This window comes from Perissodus microlepis, chromosome 15 (genome assembly GCF_051167445.1).
Source record: "Perissodus microlepis isolate ML-2025 ecotype Zambia chromosome 15, ASM5116744v1, whole genome shotgun sequence".
NCBI lineage: Eukaryota > Metazoa > Chordata > Actinopteri > Cichliformes > Cichlidae > Perissodus > Perissodus microlepis.
This window is the reverse complement of record NC_140475.1, coordinates 36,986,180-37,004,451: the sequence shown is the minus strand read 5'-3', so window position 1 is coordinate 37,004,451 and position 18,272 is coordinate 36,986,180. Positions and strand designations below refer to the sequence as shown.

At 42.5% G+C, this 18,272-nt stretch overlaps 1 protein-coding gene across 29 annotated transcripts in view; it reads right to left on the bottom strand.

The window, feature by feature from the left end:
- Positions 1-17,162, bottom strand: part of adgrl2a (adhesion G protein-coupled receptor L2a) — an 89,823-nt gene extending 72,661 nt beyond the window's left edge. For 7 of the 29 annotated variants that reach the window (XM_084954164.1, XM_084954169.1, XM_084954171.1 and 4 more), the window contains exon 1: positions 16,178-17,162. The gene's annotated coding sequence lies outside the window, so the exon portion shown is untranslated. Of the gene's footprint in view, positions 1-8,717; positions 8,815-10,281; positions 10,432-11,694; positions 11,996-13,598; positions 14,020-16,177 lie in introns of those variants that run through there. The other 22 variants (XM_084954147.1, XM_084954152.1, XM_084954153.1 and 19 more) reach the window with 9 other exon arrangements.
- Positions 17,163-18,272: the final 1,110 nt, after the last annotated feature.

Genomic DNA, 18,272 nt, shown 5'->3' with positions numbered 1-18,272 from the left:
AAATGCCATTGTCAACAAATGTAGCCTCACTTTGCACCAGGTTCACTCTGTGTGCGCACCAGACTGGGGAGACAGAAGCTACTGGATGTATGTGCCGTGACTGGCACTAGTCCTGACAAGACGCTGTGACCTACTTAACGTGTTCGTTTCGATAACCGGTCTATTGGCTTCCCATGGTGAATTAGTCATTTTTCCCTTTACAGTTGCTTTATTAGCTGACGCACCAACAAACATATCGAGTGATCGTTTAAGCCAAATCAGGTCTAACTAAACTGTTATAGCTCGAGTCGACACTTTATGCCAAACTTTATGGTCATAATAGGTTAAAACATGCATTTCGGTGGATGCGTGTCTTCTTCATGGCTGAGGGTGTTTGTGTATGTAAACAGGCTGGTCTCAATATGATTTATTCTTTCTTCCGTGTCATCATTGCTTAGTGTAAAAAAAGGGAGACAGCGCGCTCACCCCCCCTGTGTCAGAATGCTAAGACAAAGACGGGATGCCTTTAAACACTTTGCCTTGAAGGCAGCGTAGACCCCCTGCCACAAAAGGAAAAGAAAAAAAAGGACGACTGTAGATCCGCGGTACACGGGGCGGATGTTCTGTAAATCGACGATAACAGTCCTATACTTTAATATATTTTGTATCATGCTGTGAGTGCTTAACATGCTGAGACACCAAAGACGCAGGCTGCAGGAAGACTGCAGACTGCCGTTCTCCTCATTAAACATGCCGAGGTCTCCCCTCTCAGCTGGGGGTTTCTTTTCCCTCTCTTCGCCTTGTAACGGAAACTGCCGGTGATCTCATTTTGACCATTTTCTCAAATAGCCCTCGACTCCGGTGTGATCTCAGAGCAGGTTTGAGCATCTCTATAACGCCGCCGCCGCGTCGTGCTGGAAGTTTGGACTCGATACGCAGAGATGCACAGATGACGAGCGCCGCTGTCGACGCGGGTCCTTCGACTTCACGAAACGCATGACCGTAGCAGTCTTCTGTGATTTTTAAGCACAGATTGCTAAAATGTCAACAAGCATCGCAGTGCTTGGGCTAAACGTGAAGCCACTGCAGACAGATGTTTAAGTACTCTGAAAAATGTAGAAGCCACAGGGGCGTGAGCCCAGAGGCTTTAAACATATGTGTGCTTGATATACGGGCAATACAACAGAATGCTTTATAATCAACAACTGTGTGACAAAATTAGGAATTGCAGGAGCAGTTGGTCCTCTTAGGAAAAAAAGAAATAAAAGGGCTTAGTGACTGGGAGGAAGGGGGTTATTAGAAGGGAGGGAGAGAGGATTGATTGAAAAGGACAGTTTGAAATTTAAATGCAGTGGGGGTCTGAAAACAAGAGGCAGATGTGAAAGAATGCTGGGCTTCTTAGACAAAGCTCCTGGTTGTCCCTCTCTAGCTGTTAGAGGGCCACAGGAGAATAGAAGAAGAGTTGGGCCATTCTACAAAACGAGGTCTGGGAGAATGGAGGGGGAGCCAGAATAAAGAACCTGAGTGGGGGAGTGGGACACGAGTTACAATGAGAGACTGACAGCTTGCAAGTCTTGCTTGACCCTTGAATTAGCCCCTGAGCTTTCAACAAACCTCGAGAAAGAGTTGGGATGTTAATTGTCACCGAACATCACAGGGATGCAAAAGAAGGGAAACGCAGGGCCAGATATTCACCGAAATGGAAATCAGAATCAACAGACCACCACATGTTGAATGCAGGGAAACACATTTGGTTTCTATTGGGCTTTCCCAAAACTATCCTCATACATTAATTCATATACACTATAAGAACCCTGTTATCTGTTTCTCCTGCAAAGTTCGAAAAAAAAAAAGACCAAAAAACCTGAAACATGGGGCTCAGTCAGAAAATACTCAAGTCTCAAATGTGGAAGAAATTGTCTTCTCAAAAGTGACTGTGTCCCTGCTTTGACACTGCTGAAATGTACATTTTGCAAGCGTAGAGATTGGGCTGGTGAGCAGATGAGTCTGGAGCCCCCACTGAGTCGGATATAGGCCAGGAAGGAATCAAGGCTGACCTCTCTGCTGAGGGAATGATTGAGAGCAGAACAGGACCAGAGGAGCCGAGTGACACCCGACCAAACGCCGTGCGACTGCTGGTGCCACGAACACGAGACCCGACCCTGACACGAGCTAAGCCAGTGAAATACCGGGTCAAACACGCATGCTGCGCGACAGGACTCCTCAGCAGCAGAGATGGTTAATGGAGCAGGGAGCGCAAAGGATAAGGGCGGAGAAAAATTGCATGGAAGATTATTTTTATTTTATTATTACTCTGCATAGTAATATAGCTGGAGATGTCTTGATTAGGACTGCTAGGACTTTTAGTCACACTGTCTGTGGGAGGCTAGCTTACTTGAAACTTTCATGTATTATCTTGTGCATTTCATCATCTGAGAGCACATAAAACCAACTGTTTCTTGAATTTGTTGATCACAACATTTGGATTAAACGAATCATTAGCCGGCTCTGATGCAAGCCACACTGCACGGAAAAGGCAGTAGCATGCAAGAGGAGCAGAGTGTGACATAAGCGTGGTACTTGTCATGCTCACTGCTCTTAGTGTTTGCACCATTCATCATTTTTATGAGCCACTCAATTAATCGATTAGGGTACTCCCCACTGGTTAGGACATATGGCTACTAAATAAAGCAATCATGAGCTAAGCCCTGAAACACTCCAGCACTTCAATACATTCAAAAATAAATGGATCGTCTAGGAGAAAGAAAAGAGCATTGTTTTATTTTCATTTCCCTCCTTCGATGTTTTACTTGACAATATGAAAAACAAAACAAAAAAGTATTTCTGGTCTGCCGCAGTTTTATATGTCGAGAAGCGCCACGTTTATCAGGAAAGATTTCCCGATTTAAGAATGTCAACATACGATATGTTTCAACGTGGCACTTTTCCTCTGCATTTCTAGGCACTTAGTGTTATCGCCCCCTCTGCTTGAATATATATTAAATCCATAGCCTCATAATCACTTTAGCAATGCAAGAAAAATCCTATTAGCGCTGAAAGATACCTACACCTGTCTGTCCACATGGATTATAGGCAGGTGATTTGCCACGGTAACAAAGTTTTAATACGGGTCCCATACATTTTTTTTGTTCTAATTTTGATGTTTTACTGGGAAGTGAAGTGGATTATCTCGAATGAAATTTCAAAATGTCATTTCCACTTGCTGATAGCACAAAACTATTCCTTTCAGGTCTGCAGAGATAAGAATGATTCAGCCAGGGCTGTTAAACGGTGTCTTTGCCAAATGTTCCTCCGCTTAGGAATTAATAGGCTGACATTAATACAGCAAGATAAATAGGCAGGTCAGGTAAGTGAGCCCTGCCATTATATGGGCATCTCATGGTGATAGTACCTGCCAATCAAGTCCAATAAGTCCTTGGCAAGGTGTGATTCACCTTGAAATACAGAGAATGCATGCAATATGTAGTATATAGTCCCCTGTTGAGAAACCTGATCCAATTAGTGTGTGCACATAAATACTTTGCAGGGTTGACGGCCCGAGAGCACATCAGGACAGCATAAAAGTTGGGTTAATGTCCGCTACACACAACCGAAAGAGTCTGCGCACCTTTTTTTCTACGTATGAATCACCTCTCTAAAACAACATGGCTGTTTGCAAAAGAGGGACCAAGACCTTTTGGAAGCACAAGGCCTGGTTTTTAGTCTATGATAATAATGCGCCGTATTTACACGGATATGCACCAGTAAGCAGCTTTTGTGATCCTCTGCCCCCCTCCAAACGGAGCAGCTGAATGGGTAAAACCTTCGCTTCATCCTTTTATTAAGGACTCACCATCAATAATGCACTGTGATCGTGAGGCGTTATTAAACAGGATGATTAATTTTTAAGGCAGTGGGCAGCAACACAAAACACGAAGAAAGTAACGGAGACGACGACTTGTGAGAGACGCGTTTTCAATGGAGCAGCGTGAGCGTGAAAATAAGCCACTTATTTGCGACTTTTGCGTCTAGGCGACGAGAAGCGGAGAAACTGAAAAACAAAGGAATGTTTTCAATGCACCTCGACTGACAGATATGTCATTAAGTAAATACTTGGCATACGCTGAATTTACATTCCGGACAGTCTGCATCATCTTCTCCTTTGTGGCTTTTATGTTTAACAATGTCTTAATAGAAGCTTTTACCTAGACTCAACTCACTGCAGTGCCCCTAATACAATTTCTCTGTATTTGTTGATGCATCAGAGGCAAAAATTGGCAAAAATTGCATCAAATCCTGTAAAACTAGTTATTGTGTTACTGTGGAAATGTATATATTTTTGAAGAATGTTAATTCTTTCAGATTAGAGGCACTATGCTTAATGTCTAATTAATGCTTTTAACCTTTCTGTGGCTCAGGGGAAGGACAAAGCCAAAACCAAAAGGGCCACTGCATCATCTCAGTTATCAGCTAAACAGGAAGAGAAGCAATACTGTACGAATGATTTCAGCAGTGGATGTACAGTAGCGTACTTCATCCGAGCGCATTTCTATCCCACTACTGCCGAATCTATTTTCAATCTAAAAGATGGCATGAATGCTTTTGTCAGACAGGGGGAGCGGTGTATGTCAAGCTAAAACAAGGTATAGCACTGTGTCTCGTCAGGAAGCTTAGACAAAAGAAGTGGGTGTAGTCTTTCCTGAATGCAATCACTTGTCAGCCCTAAATCTTCACTCAGTACTGCCGTGACAGGTAACGGTGCTTTTTAAACCGATGAACGTATATTGGCCTTTTTTTAAAGATACAGAAAATGTCTAAAAGGCATTTTGCTGCCGCTCACAAATGAATGTTTTACACACTCTGCTGCACAATAACATGAAACATATTTTCATTAAAAGAATGAAAAACGGGTGAGACTACATAGTTTGTTTTTTTAAAGAAAAAAAGCATCTAATATGGCATTTATACACAGCAGCACGACATAAGCGAGTAATTTGGGTTGCTTTGAATTTTTGGGGAGGCTGCTTCATTAGATTTCCTCGTGCCGTTCCAGTGTCACTACTCCTTGCCCTCTCTCCACCTTCAGCTGTGAAAGGGAGAGGACAGTTTTGGGGCTGAGCTTTCTCTACCGTCCTCATTTGCATAACATCAGCAGCGTGAGGGGGATTGTGATGCAAACAAGCCGAGATTGGCTCGTTCCATCTCCCCCAATTTTAATAACTAAGGTGTTATAGGTTCTCACTCCCGCCTGCTCACTGTACAATGGATCAGCCTTCTTTGAGACTGAGAGAGAGATTCCATTTTTTTAAAATAGGTGGAAAAGTTTCAACTGCAGTTTGGATGATTAAAGAAAACTTGCGTGCAGTTGACGTAAGAGCGGCGCTGCTGCTGTTGCACTTTGCCCGAATTTAAACACGTGGCAGGCCACAGGAGGATAAAAAAATCTTCATTATGGGCGAAAACATCTCTTTTCATCAATGTTCCTCATTTCCCAACTGACCATGATTTGGGCTTGACATGAATAAAGAAAAAATATGTAAATGAATCGGTGGCTTATGTTATCGTCCCCTGCCACCCACAGTAGGACAGCAGATACAGCAATCACTGCTTCTGCACCTTGTGTATGTTTAATATGTGTTTGTTCCTTTGTGATAACAAAAAAAATAAAGGGGGGGGGGGATAAACAGGGCTTTCTTTTGTTGTTGTTTTTTTTCTCCTTCGAATAACTGGACCAAAGTCAGGGAATCCAAAGACACAAGGAGAGAGAGAGCAGACAAATACAGGAGACTGTCAAGCAGGCTGCGATAAAACATTCACTGTGAAATTATCTCCCTGTCATAAGGTCCTCCTGTTTTGAATACCAAAGGGATTCAAATTCCCAAACAAACTATGAGAGGTTGACCAATTTTGTGCTCTGCTAAACGATAGCGGATTGCAGGGCAGGTTGTAGCTTTGAACCACCGCGGTTTGAGGTAGCAGGAAGCCAAGATTTTAATCTCTGCATGTCTGCATAGGTAATCCATTGAAGTGTAATTGCTACAGTTCTAAGTTATACAGAATAATGACAGAAGAATGAGACTCACTATGAATATGAAGTGAGTGAGAACACAAAGTCCCCACAGTGGCAGAGGAGCAAAACACTTTGACAAGGACTCTTGCTGGGGAGGAAAACTATCCTCTGAAGAACAACAAGCGCCAATATGGACGCTGATTTTTTTATTTTATTTTTTTTAACAAGACGCACCATTCGGAGAAACATAATGAAGCGAGCCGCGCAGATGAAATGTTAGGATTTATGCGACTAAAGCGGCTAGCTAAGACGAACCTGTTCCTGTTAGCAACAGCATTTCATCTTCATGGATACCAAGGATGTGAAAGAGGTGAGAAAGAGGTGAATTTACAAAAGAGGAAACAGTTACGTATTTATGAAATTAATTAAAATGCAGCCGAATGTGTAGCATGCAAACTTTCTGGAATTTCCACATTAAATATAAGAGATGCTACTTGCAACCTTTTGCTTTCGTGGCCTTTTTGCAGAAGTGTGTTTTCTTTAAATATCGCTCTTTGCAAAAACATGAAAATCCAGGAAGCTTGAAAAGACTGGAAGGTGCAACCTAATACTGACTGTGGGTAACTCATATATGTTTTTTAACACTGAAAACAAATGGGTATATGAAGGACTTAATGTTATGAAAGGTAACTACAGAATAAAATCAATACATTTAACATGTCATCCTCCTGGGTTTTTTTACACCAAAACATCTGCAGCAACATTTGGCATTTTTTGAGCCTGCTGCTGCTCCAGTTGTATGAATTGTGTCTAAATTCAAGTATGCACCTGAGAAAGTCTTATGGGCAGTGACTTTCAGAAAACGTCCCCAAGTAATGTTTGCACAATCCTGCTTTTTCCACACTGCTTCCACGGGAGCCTCGAGCCTTTTCAGGTGAGAGAATAAAAGTACTTTTTTTCGTCTCTTTTTTTTGGCCCTTGCAGTAAACTGTAAAACAAGTAGGCGTTGCAGCGTCTGCAACATTCACCATCTCTCGCTGATTGTTAAGGCTCAGCTTTGGTGTCTGGAACCCACATTTCAACACCACCGTTTACAGAGCAAATGTTCGTCTTAGGTAGACCTTTAAAACATAAATAAAAACAAGCTAAACATTTAGGCAAAATTTACTACCTCACCCTGATACCCAGAGAGATGTTTTCAGGGAGCACAGAGAAACTTTTCCATTCTTTAGGCACGTCTCTGCCTTGTTGGAGTTGAAGCTTCTTGCCTACCCCCGGGCCGGGCTGATGGTAATGGCTGCAGGAGCCGCTTCCTGTCAGCTCACTCCAGACTCACTAGTAATCAGCTCGAGCTGATGAATGACAGAAATGCCACTGGCTCCACTTTTTGCAACGACAAAAAAAAAAAAAAAAAAAAGCACCAGTTTCTGCCCCCCCACCCACCCATTTGACTGTCCTCTTTACACAGCTTTTTTTCCCCATTTCCATCAACTACTACAAAATAGCACTCATCACATTGGTTCAGCTGCTGGTGCTGAAGCTAAAAATGAAACATGTGTTGCCGGGCACAGATGCAGTACTTGAGGATTTGTAGAGCTTGCTCAGAGCTTTCTGTCTGGTCATCATTTAACCTTGCTTTCATTTTATCACTGGGTGATTTATAAGGACGTGAACACATGTTCGCTTTAATGGTCCCAGTACAAAAACAGAGCTATAAAGTAGATAAAACTACTTTTTTTCCCCTGCTTTGGCTTATCTGTGTTTATTTCTTAGCAGGTCATGGCACTTTTTGGCCTCATTTATCTCTTTTCATGCCACACACACACACACACACACACACACACACACACACGAAATATCCACCAAACACAAAACCTGACCTATTTTTTTTCTTGAACAAACTAAAATTACACCTTTAAAAATTTTTGTTTACCGAGCAATAAATATGTTACGGCATTGCGAGGCTGCTTTTTGCACACCTCAAATTATTGTTAATTTTTAAAGTTATTTAAGAAATAAGCAAAGCGATAAAACTCTTAACTTTCACTATAAAGAGAAATCCAAATATCGTTCAATTTTAATTTCTGAAATAATCAAAAATAATATATGTAAAAATGTAGCAGCTTAAAAAAATGCATTATAACACAACAAAGAAGAACATTTTTGCCACCTACGGAGATACTGGACATTTGGCCGGTAATGAAATTTTAGCCTTAAATATTTATTACATGCTGTTATTGTTTGCGCTTATTGCAAGGAATCTATACGGTGAGCGTCCTCAGTTTTATTGCAGTTGTGCAACTAATAGCATTTCTTCTGCTTCTGCACGTCCTGCTCACAGTCACAACATAACAGATGTGAAGTATAAGCTGCAGTTCTCACACTCATCTTAATTACTTAAACTGGTTTGCTGTGGACTGAATTAGACAAACCGGTGGCTCTAATGGATAAAGCAGTCAGGGTATGTGTGATTTATAACAGAATTCACACCAGCAGAGCTGCCTCACACCTCATTTAGAAGGAGGCACGATGAATTATTAGGGCAGCCTGTATATGTCTTTTTCCTGTGCAAATGCCAAAAAGATCAAATCAGTACAGAGACGCAGTGAGGTGTCAATATTAAGCACTCCAAATTTCATTATAAATACATGAATAATTTGACGTCTCCATCGACACACACACACACATTCAGGAGCAACTTCTCTGCAGTATTTAAGATGTTCATTACCTCACCCCCACGGCAGTAGAGGAGGAGTTGGATCCAACAGGCAGCAGTGAATGCCAGGCCTGGCACAGCTGTACAAGCAAAGCTGTAAAGAGAAGTCACCGGCCACTGTCGCTCAATCTTTCCCTGTGTTAATCCCACACTGTCTGCATTCACGTCAGACCCATTCCTCACATCCTTGCATTGCTTTTCACACCCCTAAGTTCAATTTGGCAGGAAAGTGGACACGTTGCATCATTCTCCTGGCTGAAAATTCTCTCGGCATTGTTCCCCTCCAATAATCTTGTTTCTGAGACAGCATGATGGCTGTGTTATCATGTACAATCGATTCGCTAGTCATTTTCTGCAAAATATTTTCTTGCTTCTTGCGTTCTCTTTCAGGTACTCACTGAAGCGTGTAAAGTGAACGCACAAACCTGAGTTTTACTCGTGCATTTCCACACCAGAGCCCGGCTTTGTGACTTTTAACAGCGGCGCGGCAAATATGTGTACATATGAGATTTAAAAGCCTTTAATGCCCCTGAATCTCTTCGTAGCTGATCAGATCATCTTCTGAATGGCCTCGATACACAAACATGCGGCGTGTGTGTACAGAAGAGTCGGCTCCATTTATCTGCATTCATCCTTCACATTATCATGGAGAGACAGCTTGCTGTCATATCCCAGACCGTTCCTGTGGCTGGACAAATGCGCTGAAAAATGGACCCTCAAGTGTTGGGCACCTTTTACTAAACAAGCCCCTCTATGTTTTATAGACTTACAGAATTTTATACCCGAGCTCCAGCGGAACCAAATCCCGGCCTTCGGGGCAGAAACTTTATTTTAACATCTCTCTTTTTTTGGGGGGAGGACTGACATTTTGTCCTCTGCCTTCAAAATGTTTTCCCAAGAAGCTTCTCCTCAGTTGACCTACGCAGAGACCATTGCCTCTGGCTTGTCACAGGGAAAAGAGTGATGCGGTTCTATGGGTAACAGAGAGGGAGGCTCTGTACTGAGACAGCAGCAGGTGCAGCCGTGACAGTTGCCGTGTTGTTGCTAGCCCCACACTGTAGTCAAGATGAGGTTCACAGATGTAGCCACTCAGTGCAGTGGTTTATTGGCTGCCTGAAACAATGCATCTCTGTCAAGAACAACTCCTCCTAAGGCCATTTCAGCCTAACAGCGCTGCGTATGAAACAAGGCGTAGAAAAAGCTCATTCTGACACACAAGGTCAATTCAGCTCCACAGCAACACAATCAAAGCTCCCCTCGCTGTGCCAAAAAGCAAAACAAATACCAACCCGGAGCAATCACGCTCAAACGTGGAGGTTTCAGCCACATTTTCATATTCAGCGATGTGCATAATAATAAATATAACAATAAAAATATCAATAATAATTCCAGTGGCACCTTGAGATTTATGCTATGAGCATTATCACCATTTATCAAAGCATATTTGTGACTAATTATTAGCAGTGCTACCTGAGGCTGCACTTTAGCCCACATGCACTGAGTAAAGTAATGGCACCCATTTTCCCGCGGCCCTTTTCATTCTTTTTTTTCTCCCGTTGGACAAGAGAAAGCAAACCTGATTCTTTTCTTCAATTCAGATGTGAAGCAGTCCACAAAGTCCAGTCCAACCTTGTGTTTTGTTGAATCTGAGAGTAGTAGAGATCTGAGATAATATGACTATTGTTTTCCTGTAAAGCACCCAGTCTCTGCTTGTTCAATTACTGGAAGGAGCCTCAACGAGGGCGGTTAAATCATTTGCAGAGACATTATCTACGCAGAGAGAGAAAGACAGAGAAAGAGAGGGAGGGTGTGTGGCGGGGAGGGGGGGAGGAGGAGGAGGGGAGAGCCGGCATAGGGGCCAAACTTTAGTTTGGAGAGGAAATAGAAACATTTTTGTGGACCACACATGGAGGGTGCTGCGAGGATAAAAGCAGCAGGATTCATGATTCACTGCAGGAAATTAATAGACTAATACAGTTCTCTGTTTCACTGCCAAAAACCACATAATAAGATAAAATTGTTTTCATTACAGGTGATGATGGATATCTATGTAGATTATTAAAATGTACACAGAATTTATGAGCGCGAGAGCGACCGCAGAATTTCCTTCTTCCTCACATATGTCGCCTACAAACAAAAACCGACTCACGAGCACTCATCTGTCAGCGTGAGCAATCATTAAGAGATAATTTGATTGTTTTTTCAACCTCGGCTGTGTTTGATGTCTCTGGCTTGGTAGCAATTGAACAGACAATTATTTTGTTGATTAGCTTAGTTTTTAGCAACTTACCATGCCTGTGATATTCCTCTGAAACTCCCAGACCAGACGCTCAACTCCATCTGACTTGGCAGCTACGTTACAAGAACAAAGCTTCTGCACTCCCTAACTACATACTGTAAAATAAAATATCATGAAAGAAAACCACCGCCTAAACAAATAAACGTATAGAATAAAATATGCAACGATGGGGGCGGTAAAAAAAAAAGCAGAACAAAACATGTATTTGGCAGGACTTTAGCTGCAAATAAGGAAGTGCACCGTTTATGGGAGTGGATCTACGTGCAGGTCACTTTGACTTTTTAGAGTATTTTAACACTGGAAACACTGCTGTGTGTTTTTAATGGATTCCAAAATGCTTCAGTGTATCGTTTTCTGAATCATCTCCCAGTAGATCAATATCCAAACACTTAAGAAGAACTCTAAAACCAAATATTCTCACATCTTGTTTGCTTATTTTTCATCCACTGGAGAAACAACTACTGCTTTTTTAGATATATACATATATATGTATTAGTTTTAGTTCAGTGTTTCTGTTCCCTACAGATTTCTTTAAGAGGGTCCCGGTTCACTAGACTGCTAAACAGTCAACAACAAACAGGTACGTAAATAATTTGGTATATTTAAAATACAGCCCCAGAAGCAAACGCAAATAAAAGCGCTGCCACTCAAACAAAGTAAAATTATATTGAAATGTCAAACTCGACTTACCATTTTTGTTCGCTGCAAGAATGTCGGCTTGAATATACTGGAGAACATCCATATCCCATTGTGAGATTATTTTTGAAAAAATAAAGAAGTAACTTTTCTTACTTGCAATGAGTCACAAATGTCAAGGACAGCAGCCTATATGGAGGAAATATATTGCTCTGCCGTGTTTACCCACACCATCCCTAAATAAGAGCCCTGTCTTGTTGGAAAAGGGGCTTTTAAATGTGGATGTGCTTCGCTCGCCTATAATCCAGCCGAGACATTACTCCTTCCCCTGGCAGACGTCCGCAGATCCCCCCTCTCTCCCAGCCAGGCCTTGCTCTCCGCTGCTATGGCAGAGCCGCAATAACTGCTGTTTGCTTAGAGCCTTGCCTCCCAAGTTCTCCTCTGTCACACTGAAATTGAATATTTTCCCAAATAGTGTTGCAGCTGTGCACAGATAAGGACAAGTCCTGTTCACATAGCACAAAAATGAGACTGTGTGTGTGTGTGTGTGTGTGTGTGTGTGTGTGTGTGTGTGTGTGTGTGTGTGTGTGTGTGTGTGTGTTTCAACCTTCTTCAAATTACAATAGGAATAAATGTAACAACTTATATATAAAAGCATCAAAAATAATCACAATGTCAGGTCTGAAAATTAAGAAATAATATTTTTAAATAATTAAAAAAAAACATATAATTTATTTGCAATCTCGCTTTTTATACCTCTAGAGATTAATATAAAAATGTTTTTTTAAAAATCACAATATGTTGATCAAATTTCCACCCAGTGATCTCTTGGCAGAATTTTCTTTCACTTCTCTCTTTGAGTGACCTAAACACACGTTGCTAATACGAGCAGTGGTTTGAACACATTGTAAAAAAGGCAAACAGAACGGCGTGCTACGCCCAGTCATCTTGTGACCAGAGGACACACAAAAAAGGAGATTTTATGACCCAGTTTTGCACTTTGCACGCCCTTATCTCCAAATACCTTTCATAAAAAGAGATGCCAGATAAGCTAAGGGAGACTGCCACTTAGCCAGTGCAGACAAACCATCGTGACATCTATCGGCTAACGCTCATGCTGTTTCTTGTCATCAGACTTTGAATGGAGCCCTACTTTCCACTCCCAGAGTAATGTTCTGCTAGGAAATTATTTAGGCAAGCAGAAAGTTTCACCTGCCATTTCAGGGGCACCGAATCCCCCCGCTGCACCAGAGGCCTTTGGCAAGTGGAAACAAATGTTTCACAAAATGGCAGGGAGGGGAACACACTAGCGCACTAGCGTTTTACTGATTGCCAATCGTAAAATAAAATCAGTCATGAAAGGGGAGGTACACTGGCCCACCAAAGCCCTGCACATTACATCAAATTTGCCATAGCTTTCTTTTACAGCCTTGTTTATTCCCTTTAATGGCAAGCAGTTATCCGCACAGTATGACTCCATGTAGGTGGTTAAGGCAAAAGAAAAGATTGCATCTGAAAACACAAACCCACAATTTACACGCCAAATAAGCAATGGGATGTAAATCTAACTCCCTGCAATCCTCTTCTGCTGACACACTCAAAGCCTCCATCATTTCTTTTATTATTTGTGGGGTGGATTATGCTGTGGAGCAGCTAGCACATCATTTGCAACAACAACTACACTTTTAAATTGGTCATTGTTCCTTAGCTAACAAAGACTCTGATGCGCAGGAAGGACAGCAGAGATGGGCTCACACGAACGAAGAGCATCCTGACAGCGCGAGGCTGGCACAAGCTATCCATTCAGCCACAAAGCAACCTTTAAATCAGTCGTAGTGGCTCGCCAATCGCAGGCTCACATCCACACTCATGACAGAGAGACACAAAGCAAAGTGAGCAAATGCCACCACCGGTCAGCATGTGCAAGCTCACAGTGAATAAAATCGATAACAAATTACCTTAATAAAACCAGAGTGGAACAAGCCTGGCTTGTTGGGATATTAAAAAAAATCAAAAAAATCTGGACAGGCAATGAAGGCTGCGTCATTTCTGTTTAATCCACACGTCAAATATCCAAAAAGCTCAGCTGCTGTTCTGAGGAGGGGACCATCCCAGCAGAAAATGGAGCTAGAGTCCATAATGTGGCAAATTTGGATGTGTTCACACCCACTCGCCCTTTCACACTCGCTCGAGAGCCTTGCGTTCTATGACAGCGTGGTATACCAAAGTTTACTACAGAGTGATATGTCTCCCTCAGACCCATACAGGAGTGTGCCGGGCTCTATTGATCCGCCAGTGGAGACGAACACGCAAGCGAATAAAGGCAATGTGGCGCTCTGGCACATCAAGAGCAGCTTCAGTTCTTTGAAACCGGACGCACTTCCATTCAAACGAGGCTACAGACTGAAAAAGGTGCTCTCATACTGGTAAACTACTCATAATAGCCGGGCTTAAGATATCAAGCAACGACATCTGAGAAGACAGTCTCCTTCTTTAGGACGCATTCACAGGTAGATTACATTATTTCCACTGAGTGTAGATAGACCTGTATTTCTTTTCAGACTCCCACACGAAATCACACAATTTTATTACTACTTTAACCAAGAATCAAACATCGCCAGCATTTATACATTTTGAATTTCGTGTCATTTTCATCCCCCATTGTTTACTATAAGTGACTCATTGTGAGGATGCCATGGCACCTATGTTATATGCAAGATGTCAGAGGGACGTGTGCACAAGAAGAATGGAGAAAGAAACTTGAGTTTTACTAGCTCACACACTCATTCTGAAGCCTTTCAGGATCAGCCAAAACCAGTGGCAGAATATATGACTCCTTCAATTGTGCAAGGACCACTTTGATATGCTAATATGTTCCTTCCAAACAGCTGGAATTTGCACTCACATTAGCCTAATTTTACCTTTTTTTTTAATACAAGTATAAGGAAATGGAATCATCATCACAATACTAAAAAAAGTATTCAGGGAGCAGCAGCCATGCTTCTTATGAATTCCTTAAATTTCAACACTTTTTTATTGAGAGTATGGATTTGTGGAGAAGATGAACAATGACTTTGCAATTAGGTTTATTTTGTTTCTCACTTGAAAAATTATCTAGGAATATATGAGGCAAAAGGGGGGGAAAAATCCTCTTTTACTCTAACTCTATAACCTGCTATGGACAAGTACGTATACGTGAGAATGTGTTGTGCAGATATATTAAAGATAGACATGAGGGACATCTATGGACTGTAATCCAGGCAGGAATTCGAAGGTCTGTCTCTCGCCTTCTTAAGATTAGTCCTGAACCCCCCAAAAGAGAAGAAGATGAAAAAAAACTGTGGGCATGTGAAGTCTGCTGGAGCTAAATTTAACCCAATCCTCTGATCGATCACTGAAGATTGCTGCTCCGCTCCAGGCAGCCATGCATCAGCGGTGACCGCTGTGTGTTTCTCCAGCAAAAGGAGAGGCACGCACCGCACCGCATGTGCGCGTCTCCCGCCTCCTCTTTAACACATGGTTGACAAGACACGTTCGGAATCGGTGGGCCTAAATAATAAATGCGCAGTAAAAGGATCTAATTTTTACTGCCACTCTGCGCCCACTGGGTTTGAGTTAAGTGTAAGCAAGCCAAATCAGTTCCTATTTTTTATGCTCTCGTCTTTTTATTTTTATTTCACCATTTCATTCCAACGTCACCTTCCACCCTCGGAGCCAACTGCCTCAGAGGCTAGCTCTGGGGCAAAACTAATTATTACATCTCTAGTTGAGGCTCGAATCATTTTCTGTCTGTTTCTTTCTTTCTTTCGTTTTTTTGTGGTTTTTTTTGGGACAAATAGCCTAACCCCAATTATAATGGATTAGCCCGTGAATGCTCTCCAGAAACAGGCAGACAACACTTCTCAGGTCACAGCTTCCAGCGTAAATCCCCATTCAAAGCAACAAGACCCATCAGTGGATTTAAAAAACCCTCAGTGGCCAATACCACCAGCAAAACTCCACCTCAACTTTGGAGGCATAAATCCCAATTAAATGACGCTTTACGTGTTCTGGTTCATAGAAATTGCGCTGCCGAGCCCCCCTAACACACACACACATTCACAAACACACACACGCACTTTAAATTTGTTTCAATTCAGACGTTCAGACCCGGCAGCCGAACAAATCAATCCACATCTGGTTATGTTTTGATTAAGCACTTTTCAATTAACCACGGCACCCGTCGGTACTCCATTGCAGACTGTGTTGCTCTGTTTTTTTTTTTAAATTCATCATTATTATTATTTTAGTCTCGTTAAACTTATGGTGCCTCTATTATAATGCGAATTTCCTAAAACAACTGACTCAGACACAATGTCAAATCTGACTCGCCGTCTATCGTTTTCTAAACAAGTTTCGAAACGCGAGGTTCAGAAGTGACCGAGGCAGAAGGTAAAAGTTACTATACTTTAGTTTGCAGTTTGGATGTTTCATAAGTTTTGATGGTATTAATGCGCAGAAGGAGAGGGGGGGGGGGTAAAATAAAATCTACTCTTACCTTTCTCGAAAAGCAGTGTAGCCACGCGGGGCTTGATTGAAGACAGTGAGTAGGAAACTGTGAGCTGTATAAAAAAGATTAGTTTAAAAAATGTCAGATTGTGGAAAGGCAGTCTGATGTGAACTCCTCTGCAGCGAAGAGAGTGCGTCTGCAGGTCTCAGGCATGCTCGCCTTGTCTGGGACAGAGGCTGGCTTTCAAGCGGCAGGTCTCCCTTTCTGCCCGTACATTCCCCTGCACCGAGCGCACACTTCCATGGCACGCAAGGTGTTGCTCTGAGCTCAGTCCTAACTCATCAGCTACCTCATGCACACCTCTGAGCGGCTCATACGGTCTCGGCTCTCCCTGTGCGTGCGCCCTCACTCCCCGACGCAGCAGCAGCAGCAGCAGCGGTAACAACAAGAGTCAAAGAGAAGCGAAGCTCGGGGACCAAAAAACAAGGACTTGAGTGACTGAAAGGGACAGACAAGAGTGGGGCTTTTCAGTGTCTGGTGGAGGGGAGAAGACGAAGATCTCTCTCCGCTACTGTAGCCGCCGCCGGTGCTGCTCTCCTGGCTCCCCTGAATGATACTGTGTGGGGACTGGGCAAGTTTCAGCGGCTAGCCTCTGGAAAAGATCCCGCTCACAGTGTTGAGACACTTGGAGGAAGCAGCGCTGAGCGGGCTTCCAGTGAACAGCGCCAGTGCAGTTGATACCAGGCTGCCGACTGCAGGAGCTGTCTGAGCGCAGGTCTACACTAAAACCTGACATGGATTCTAGATCCACCACGGCTCGGAGTCTAGACGCATCACAGACTGTCCTCATCAACTCATGCCCGGCAGGACTGTGCTCAGCTTATTTTCCTACAGAGGGGCTATTCCACTGCATCGTACAGAAAGTAAAGATTTATTATGAGTGCAGCGCCTTCATTTTTGGCCCCACTTTTTTTTCTGCTTAAAGAAGCGACACTGCCTTCCTTTTGGGTATGAGAGGCCCATATTCTGTCACAGTAGGCAGTCCGGCCTATTCAACCAATGACAGTGGAGTCATTCTACTGTAATACTACCAAGCATCAAAAGAACACGGACGTGCACACAGACCTTTTTCTCCCTCGCTCAAACCAGCCCCATTTGGACAGCACTCTGGCCCATGCAGCAGTGGTCAAGCTGCCGCTGGTGTGTAGAGCCAAGCGTGTGCGGAGCCAAGCAGTTTTTCAAATCAAGAACCTCTTCAGAGTCGTGAATGTATTTTTCCCCCTTCTTTTTTTCATCGCTCCTCTTTTCCTTTACATGATTCATGACACCATTCAGCAGTCAATGGATTTCTTTTCAGGCTTCTGGGACTTTGACCCTGGCACTCCTTACTGCATGCAGTACGTTATATTGGTTTTCTACATTATACTCCACTGTGGGTAAAATGCAGATTATTATACTTCATCGTGCACAGCATTTCTTTCTGTAATGAAGCTGAGCTCTGATATATGTTTTTTTTCCTATTAAAACAAACAAATATATATATTTATGAAAGTTTGAAAATCTAATTATCGGCGCAGCTGTTATTTGGCGTTTTTTATTAGGGCCACTTTTTGGTTTCACAATATCTAAAAATAAACACAGCTGTTTTATGTTTATATTTGAGTCTTGCTAATACTTGGAGCGTGCTGTAATCTGGTTAAGGAATGCCGTTAAACATCAGGTAGAGCGCAGGCACACACCTGGCTTCAATATAAAAAAAGCCCGCTGCCTTTCACCCACTATGGGGAAATGTGAAGTTGAGTCATGCTTGCCAGGTGAAGGTGAACGCAGGAGAGGGGCAGACTTGTGTTTTCATAAGCATAATTTTACATAATAATACAGGCCGTTTTTGCAAGGGACAAAAAAAAGAGAAAACAGATGTAATAAAAGGTCATCCAGTGACAGGCATCCATATCTGGGAGAGATGTTTATTCATAAGCTGGGACTAAAAACACATGTGGTCTCTCTGGCTGCAACAGCTTAAACTGCCATTTTGCATTTGGAGTCATTTGAATATGTTTCCTCGGATTGTCAACAGAGGGCATTAGACTTGTATTATTATTATTATGAATGTACTCAGTTCACTGAATTGTAAAATGCACAG